Source organism: Rhynchophorus ferrugineus, unplaced genomic scaffold (genome assembly GCF_030347505.1).
Source record: "Rhynchophorus ferrugineus isolate W39M unplaced genomic scaffold, kcgeb_rfMv2 rfM2, whole genome shotgun sequence".
Taxonomy (NCBI): domain Eukaryota; kingdom Metazoa; phylum Arthropoda; class Insecta; order Coleoptera; family Curculionidae; genus Rhynchophorus; species Rhynchophorus ferrugineus.
The window spans coordinates 93,413,724-93,423,438 of NW_027472581.1; the positions used below are offsets into that span (position 1 = coordinate 93,413,724).

The 9,715-nt window shown below is 32.4% G+C and overlaps 1 long non-coding RNA gene across 1 annotated transcript; it reads left to right on the forward strand.

Annotated features, from left to right (window-relative positions):
• Positions 1-7,210: 7,210 nt before the first annotated feature.
• Positions 7,211-8,113, forward strand: LOC143191692 (uncharacterized). The gene is made up of 2 exons (XR_013004590.1): positions 7,211-7,565; positions 7,635-8,113. It is a non-coding gene; the product is annotated as an uncharacterized LOC143191692 (long non-coding RNA).
• Positions 8,114-9,715: the final 1,602 nt, after the last annotated feature.

Here is a 9,715-nt window from a genome sequence, read left to right on the forward strand (position 1 = left end):
TTTATTTGGAGTATGAGAACCATATATCTTATAATTAGAACCTTATAGAGGTTGCCTGGAATTTCTTGTACAGGGAGAAAACGAACCGACTTATTTCGGACGTGTCAGTTTTCCGACGAATTTGGGTATTTCTGAGAAACTATGGCTCGTTCAGAGTTTGCCTGAGAATTTTATTTTGGATTACCTGAAGATTTTCCACTAGTTCCGACCTGACAAATCGATGCCAAGTGTTGGAGACAATTAATTTTTCTGTAGATGAGAGGGTTAAGCACTGTGGCGACACCGTAGTCTTTGGAGATTGTTTATCAGTGTTGACCATAGGAATCTACGGTCAAAGAGGAGGCCGAGATATGTGGCTTTTTCTCGCCACGAGATTGAGACTTTTTCCACTCTCAGCTGATAGGCGCGGATGTCTTTCTTATTGTGAAATATTGTGGCCATATATTAATATTATAAGATGTCCAGGCGGAACAACAACCTCGTATATCTCTGTGGTTGTTTCCTTAGGAGGGAGGTATTATGTGACACTGCCGTAACATCCGGTTATCTGTTTTAAAAAACTTCCTGAATTGGAAACGAGTGGGACGGGTTGGTCTGTTTTCTGTTTGATAGATTTAACTTCATAGGCAATTCTGGAAAAATGGTTCGTGAAGTTCAATATCTAGATGTCACTACTAGTTATTTGTTTTAGTCACTATGCTAAGAGCCGCTAAGGAATTTCGTTCCTTCCATTTCTATGGTACGTTTGTTGGTTTTTTGGGCGCGATTTTCAGAGTCTCACGTATGGTGGAGTTTGTTTAGTTTTTCTTTATACAGTTTGGTGATCAAAGCTTTAGTCATTAGTTCATTAGTTTGGTATTAGTACACTAGTACAGTGTAAGTATAATGTATCCTCGATCTAGGAAGTATAGTACCCGGATGTACAGATGAAAATATATATTATCTTAAGGTTACTCAACCAGGATAATTTAAAATAAAATTTCTGTCTATTAGAGGTCAGGATTATTATGGATTCAGGAATACATATCCCTCAACAAGCATATTTGAATTATAATTTAAACACTCATCATACGTTAATTTTTTTCATCCCATTCGCTTTTAGGATATGTGAGGAAGATGCATATAAGGGCGCTTTAGATAATTTACCTCTTTACTAACGTGTGATGTGTTACCAGAACTTGAGAAATTACAACTTGACTCTATATCTTCATCTCCGGATGTTTTTATACTAATAAATAAAAGTTAACTTTGTACCTTAGTATATATTACAGGTTATTTGGTGAATATAATATATAATATATAATTGTAATTTGTGTTTGCATTAATTATAAATAGTAGACCAGTAGACTGACAAGTTGAGACTAATTTTATAGAGGCAAGGCAATATCTTATGGTCCAGACTCCAACAAAGTAGTTTTTTGTATTGTTAGTAGGCTTTTGGGCTATTTTATGAACAATTCTATGAAAAAAGGAAAAAGACGGATGAGAAAATGTTGAGATTTGTTGGCCACTCACCAAATTTTTTTTTCTAATACATGATTTTATTATATATTTATTCATATTTATATTCTTATTGAATTTTATTTAATAAACTTTTTTCATAAATGAAATAGCTAAATGGATTAACATAATTTCATTTTCTCTATTGCCGATAAACAAAAAGCATTTTGTAATTTCTTCTGAATTAAATCAAATTTTAATAACCATATATAACAAATTAACAAGCAGATAATAACATAAACATATAATTAGCAAATAATAACTAGATGTAGATTGTCGAAGTATACATGCTCAAAGCGAACCAGTCATATACTATCATTGTTAATTTCTATACATGCTCTGCGTACATATTTATTGTATCGGACAATATTGAGGGAGATTGCTGGATCTTGCCTCGCTGTAAAACTAGTTTCAAAAGAGGAGGTTGTGAAAATCACTTGATTTGATGTTTCGTCAAAAGTCTCAGAAGTTTTACAATGATGGAGTTATAATGAATGAGTTAAGAAAAATGGTAAAAGATCATACATAAAAACGATGCATAAATCATTGTTCAGTGTTAAAACTGTCAAAACAAACAGTGTTGGTGGAAAATCTTGCAGAGTATGTAGGTTGATCTCTTTGATATACTATCGACTGATGCAGGATCTTTTGATAGTTGAATCATTTTAATTATCAGTGAAAAGAAAACTTGGGGGATATCATACTATTTATATATGATGATAATGCTTTATTTTTATACTTCTTTTTGTTTTTGTTTCTAAAAATATATAGTTTTTGCTTCATTTAAAATACAATTTACCAACATTTTAGAAGTAAATTTCGATATATTTTTGAGCAAGACCATAGAATTTTATAGTTATTTCTTGCATAACAGTTTCAACAAACTAGAGAAAGCCATATAACTGTAATATGTAAAATGTGAAGTATGTAAATTTAGTGTGTTTAAAATGTAATAAAACATTGTTACTAACAGTTCCTGACTAACCTACAATTTGTTTTATAATAACTTAAAAGTACATATCTAGTAGAACTCATCGGTCCTTATTTATTCTCTACAGAAATAATGTTGAATTAATACTGCTGTTATTCTTGTACTTCAGAACGTTGCAAAATGCAGAGACAACTTTACAAAGTTGATTCAAAGTGTTTTCGTTGCATTCGTGGATGTTTTATGCTCGGTATATATTAACAAATTATGACAAATGCAATATTTCTATTTTCATTACTTTAGTTTCAATGTAGTAAATATTAACAAGCCATAAGTACTAAAACTGTTTTGTAACGTGTGCAGAATAAAGCCATACAAGTGGTCACTTGGTGAAAATATAAAATGTTCATGTTATGTAACAATATTATGGAGATAACAGAAAATAATAATGTATGTAATTGCTACTTCTACTTGATGAATCTGTCGATATACATGCAAAAAAGCGCTGTATATATATCCTGACGCTTATTATAATATATAAAATAAATATCTTGATATATACTGGACAGTGATCCATTACAGATTTGTCCAGGTACAAGTTCAAGAAATGCCTGATATTCGAAAGCTAATGGCGGACTGAAATTTTACAAAATGTTTAACAGCATGAACATCGTTTCAAACTGTCGTTCACAACTTTCTCGGTAACTACAAATCACCGGATTACAAAGATGTAATCGACAATTTGTTGCAAAATGACCACAAGATTGGAGCTCGAATGTCTCTCAATATACAGTTTCTGGTTTCACGTCTTGGATTTTTCCCCACGAAACTGGGGAGATACGAGCGATAGAGCAAGGAGAGATACACAGCTGGATACCAATATATAGAAAATTCAAATGTGATACCAACGATTTTGGTACGAATGTATGATGACCGAATACTGTTGGATTCTAATTCATGAAATAGACAAGCAGTATGAAAGACTGAATTCAACCTTTGTTCATTTCTGATTCATACTTTTTAATTAAATAAGTCGTTAATGGTCAAAAATAGTAATATAATGAGCTTATTCAATATTTCGAAAAATAGAACCAATCTTAAAAAACGAGCTGCCGAATTGGTTGGTCATATCCAAAACCGTGTATGCTTGTGTTATTAGAATGCCACTCAGGCGCAGAAACAATACCAGACGCAAACGTCAACCTTTGAATCTGAAGACCATGTTGAGCATATTTTTGATTAGGAAAACTTGATGACAAGTCGAGATAAATGTCTAAAAAAATCACGGTTCTGTCTCAGATGGTTGCATAATAATTAGTTTCGGTTTGATGACTGAGTAAACGTAATTGTAATAACATAAATATTTATATACATTTATTTTAATTCTTTTTAGAGGACGTGATGTGGTTTGTATATGCGCGCTTTGGAATCTAATCATCATAAAACGTTGTACTGGACACGATGTACGTAGATCTAGAAGAATTAACATTTGTTACGGGGGTTATTTAATTTGTGTATAAACTGTTGGTTTATTTTTATGCATGTTAATTTGATATTTTTGATCAAAATGTCAAATCGTCAGCATCAGAAATTCCTTGAAGGAAATTGGTGAAAAATAATTTCAAAATTGTTTTTTTTTTAGTATTTTATAGTCTCTTTTTTATCAACGCGGGTCTATCTGGACTGGACCTACAGTTTAACGTGGGCTAAGCACGGTTCTCGGCATTAAGCCTACCGATTGGTGAGTGACCAACTTAGAAATCATCCCAGATACATCTGGTTTTACCCAGCCTGGTTACTGGCGTGGTTGGGATCTTTTTTCTTATCGGATTTTGCACTCTTGTCTAGAACAATCACAAATATTAAACACATCAGAAATATAAATTTACGACCATGTTCTTGCAGGATTCGAACCCGCGGCTATTGCAACAGTAGGAGGACCGTCCTACCTTTTCCTTTACCACTGCGCTAACCCAGCCGGCAGCTTAACATTGTTGAATATTCAACTTTGTGTCTAACGGTAATATTTCATAGAATTTTGGTATTGTTTTTCAGACTTTCTTGAATGAAATTACTGTTATTCTTTAAAAAAAAAGAAAATGTATTGCACAAATTGTGCGAATTCGTAGTTATTGAATTAGGGTTGTCTAATATCTTGGCCAGAAAGCCACTAATTAGCGGTGATTTTCAAAGAATAGATGTTTCCTAATAGTAATTGTTCATGGTCAGAAGACTTTCAGTATGGTTACTTTCAGATTATCCACCTTTGGTGACTTCATAGCTTGGTGGTGAGCTGCGATGCTTGAGATCCACTAAAGTCTGTCAAGGAATGCCTTGATTAATTGCGGAACGATTTCGAATATTAAATCATTTCGCAATCGAAATTCAATATCAACCTATATTATCTCCTTGATGAACGGTTCTTATTCGTGATGAGTAAGTTGACTAGGAACTGTTGATCTCTCTGCAGACCAATAACCAAGTGCTCATGATTTACTACAATTAGAGTAAATATGATCTAATTTAATGATTTTTTTATTATCTAATTATTGGAATGTTACTAATCGTTTCCATCTAACCTACAATTTATCTCTATGATAACTTAAATCTAGGTATATAACTAGGAAGGCTCATTGGCCCAATCTCAGTAACTGTTGAAATAATTTTTATACATGTTACTGCTGTATTTTTTATTATATTGCCCTACACACACTGCACTACACTACCACAACACTATACAAGGTCAGACGGTTTGTCTTTTTGAGTCTGTGTTTTATTCTGGTGGTATCCAAAAGCTGCAATATTTGAATATTCTCATGAGAATGTAGTCTTTCCTCATGCCCCCTTCTCTTGATTTCTTGACTCACTGTAGGTATCTGAAGGTCTCGATGTAGGTAATCAGTCCTATAATATTTCCATCCCCATAATTGAACTCCGTATGTTTATATAGGTTTCAGTATTTGCTTATATAATAACAATTTATTATGTATTAATAATTGCGATATTCTTCCAATTAGCCAGTACATTTTCCTATATTTCAATTCCAGTTCTTTTCTTTTCTTCTTTATATGTTCCTTCCAGCGAAGTTTTGCATCTAGATTCATTCCGAGATATTTAGTTTGCTATATGGAATGATTGTATTATTTAATGTTATTGGTGCTTGTACGGTCTGTTTATAGGTGAACTGCTCATGAACAGATTTACTTTCATTAATTCTTATTTTCCAAGCTTGTGTCCAATTATTTATATTGTCACTTGCCTGTTGTAATTTTCATGAGGCTTCTTCACTATTGTCTCCGACAGCTATAATCGCAGTATCATCAGCAAATGTAGCCATCGTAATATTCTCCATTTATGGTATATCACAAGTGTAGAGTAATGCTTTATTGGTCCTAGTAGACTTTCTTGTGGTACACCTGCTTCAGCTTCTTTTATTATAGAGTAAGCTTCTTCTTGTTTGATTCTAAATATTCTGGTTGTAATGTATGATTTTAGTAGTTCGGTGTATTGTTTTGGTAGCATTTTCTTTAGTTCATAAACAAGGCTTTCATGCCAAACTTTATCGAGGGCTTATGCTACATTTAATAATATAGCTGAACATACTTTTTTACTTTCGTAGGATTTTTCAATAACATGACGCTTGTTAATATGGTATTGGGTTTTTTCTCTCTATGATAAATTAATGAATAACATATGTATATAATTATCGTAAAATTAAATATAAGGAAATAGGAACAATTTCAAACAAAAAAATTAATTTCGAATACAGGGGAATATAAGGCTATTCGAAACACCTGTAGATTTGATGTCAAATTGCCTTAATATCATATTTTAAACTGTTACTTTTTTAAGGAACTAATTTTGATATTTTTTCTCAAAAAATTGAAAAAAAATCGACAAAAGTGTGTTGAGTGAATAAGTGACTCACTGAGTGGGATATGTCATATATTTATGTCATAATAATCTGCTATCAAATTAGTGTGTGATAAAATTGACGAAAAAGGACAGTTGATGCTCATCCAGGTCAACACATTTGCCGGAATACTTTTTTTTATTTGCGTTAAATATATTTAACTGATTAATTAAATGTTAGACTAAAGCTTGATTAATATTTTAGTGCAGCCGGCTTGGTGGCGCAGTGGTAAAGGCAATAGGACTCTATATTATTGCGATAGAGGCGGGCTCGAATCCCGCTGGGGCATGGTCGTAAATTTATGTTTGTGATTGTTTAAAATTTGTGATTGTTCTAGGCTAGACTGTAAAATCCGACAAGGAAAATGATCCCAGTCACGCCAGTAACCAGGCTGGGTAAGACCGGATGTTTTCTGGGATTATTTCTAAAGTTGGTCACTCGCCAGTTGGTAGGCTTAATGCTGAGGGCCGTGGTTCATAGCCCACGTTAAACTTTAGGTCCAGTCCAGATAAAGCAATTATTGGTATAAGGAGACTTTAAAATATAAAAAATTTGAGTGTGTCCTTTAAAATTAATTCACAAATTTTCGAAATATTGTAATAAATGTATCTTTGCAAGAAATCATTGAAAATGGACAGAAATCGTTCGATTTGTTGGCAGAACGTGTACATTTATAGATATAGCTTTAATATACGTCGAATTTTTAGAGATACTCCTGTAAGGTATAACAAAAAGGGGCCGGCGATTCGTTAAGTTGCGCGAAATGAATCTGCGATTCGTCTTTAATATTCTAAACTGGGCTTTAGACCGACAATACAGTTAATAAAATAATAATTTCGTATCGAGGAACGCACGCGGATCCTATTAAATTCTACTTACAGTTCTTTTTTGTCGCTGGATATAACACGACACGATTTTTTCGGAACATTCCTGAGCGGTCCTGCGGCAGTATTCAGCCAGAGTTCAGACGTTGGACAACGTGAACGACACGACTGGCGACGCCATGGCTACGAGAGCGCATTCGGTGGTGGTCTTTCTTGGTGCTTTGATCGTTTTCTTCGCTTGTTTTTGCGGTCATCTCTCGATGCCCGTCGAACAGACCATCGGAGCGACCGTTACTAAAGTGGGCAACGAGACAAAAACTGTGTGTTTGTACGGTTTCGAGCTAGTTAACGGTACGTGTCGGGAGATATTCTGATTTCATCTGATTCAGATAACAAAAAGGTAAACATCCGTCCTGGATTTTGAAAAATAAACGGACGAATATCCGATAAAAATTCATATTCTTTTCAGATTAACAAGAACCAATTCTAATTGATACCATACGTGTCTTCAGCGGACTGTACACGGATATCTTTACCCTACTTCTTTTATTCTGTTTTATTTTTTATTAAATAATGATTATTTATTAAATTATTATTTATTTTAGGTTAGATGTGTTCGTGTATGTATTTAAGTTGATTATTCTGTGTAATTTATCTTATCACTAATGTTGTGTTACTTAATAATCATGAAACAATGTTAAAACTTAATCTTGTTGGAGAGTACAGGGTACAGCGTAGTCCTGGCCTATACGGCCCGGTATTTTTCGTATTATTACCCTACAAAAGAGAGACCAAACTGTACTGTCACTAGATGACGTAGTCCAATTATATATATATGTAAATGCATGGGTATTTGTTCTGTATATATGTGGTATTTCCTTTTTGTTTTAATTTCGTTTTTGTATATACTTTTTATGAAGGACAGAATAAATAAATAATGATGCAACATTTGTGGCGTTTTTTTTATTGTAGTTTACATTTTTATTAAATACCGTTCACATTACTCATGTCAGAAATCGTAGTTTTATAAACTCAAGGCTGCATATTGGATAGAATTCGAAACTGGTGAATGGAATTTAAACGTCCGTAAATTTCATACAGATTACAGTGAGCTTCAACATGCGGTTGATTTTTGTTATAATACTTTATTATTGCAGCACTCTTTTACTTGCATAATATCTATTTTTCTTCCAGTCCTTGATTTAAATCTATCCATAGCGATTTTTCACGATTCTCGATCAAATGTAGAGTATAATTCATCGTCTTTTGTGGACTAACTTTGATAACTTTTATTTAAAATAATTTCTCCATTTCGACTTTCAAATACTTCAATTTCAATCGATTGTGATAATTCATGATGGTCTGGTTCAGTTTGAGCCGAATAAAGAGTAATCATCGTCAATCATTTCAAATCATCTCTATTTAAAAATATTTGAAATATGATCTATGCGAAGGACTCTCATTTTATAATTAACTTTGATCATAATTTAGGTAACTAGATAATTTGGATCAAATTTGAGTTTGTGCTAAGGTTTTCAATGACCTTGCTTCCGTGCTAGAGTTTTTTGTCTATCTGTGTAATTTAACAAGGATTATTCGCCATAAAAAAGCTATTTTGGTCAGTTTTCTGTAATAGAATTAAATGTTTTATTAGCTAATTCCTAGTACAAATGCTGTAACAGGTTAAATCAAACTTTGTAGGTCTTAGAAAGTGTAAAATACCGGTTTTGCTCTAAATTTTTCTTTACGATAGTGAGTTTTATTAAAAATTCATTTATTGTGAGTGCATAATGGTATGGCCCAGATATTGTTGAAAACGAACTCAATAGTCACTACAATAATCAATACAACATCTGATTAGTTGCTTGATTCACTTTATTTTTGTTTAATCCGCAGCTGTGACCAAATTTAAAGCTAATACTACGAAGACAGTCATCAGTAAGCGCAATGTGTTACATCATATTTTCAAAATTAAAATTTTCTCTATAATATCATTGTTTTAGGCACATTAATTCGCAAGATTCCCGTAGAAAGTGTGCATTAGAAATTTTTGTAAAACTTGATAAAACATCAGCATATTTTTATTGCAGCAGATTTTTGGATATGTCAAAATGTATGCTTTGTTTTCGCATAATTCTATATACTTTGTTTGACACAGTGTATCATAATGTTTACACCAACACTATCTCATTAAAATAATGTTTCACTTTTAGATTTATAGGTTTTGCGATAAGATAGCTAAAAATCAATTGTAAATCACAAAAAAATAACACAAATTAAACGATTTAATGATTAATTTGTGTCAACACATCAACACTTGTACTGGCTTAGTTTAAATCAATTTAAAAATGATTGGCAAACTGATTTGCTTCCTAACAAAAAACAAAGTAAAATTTCATTAAAATGACTCACTTGAACTTTATATTCATATTAAAAATATATGCGTATTAATAGTTTTAGCGGTGAGATGAATACATTTTAATTGTGATGAATAAAATAAGTTTATTATTGTTTTAGTAAACATTGGTATTTTGTTCTTTATATAAAGTC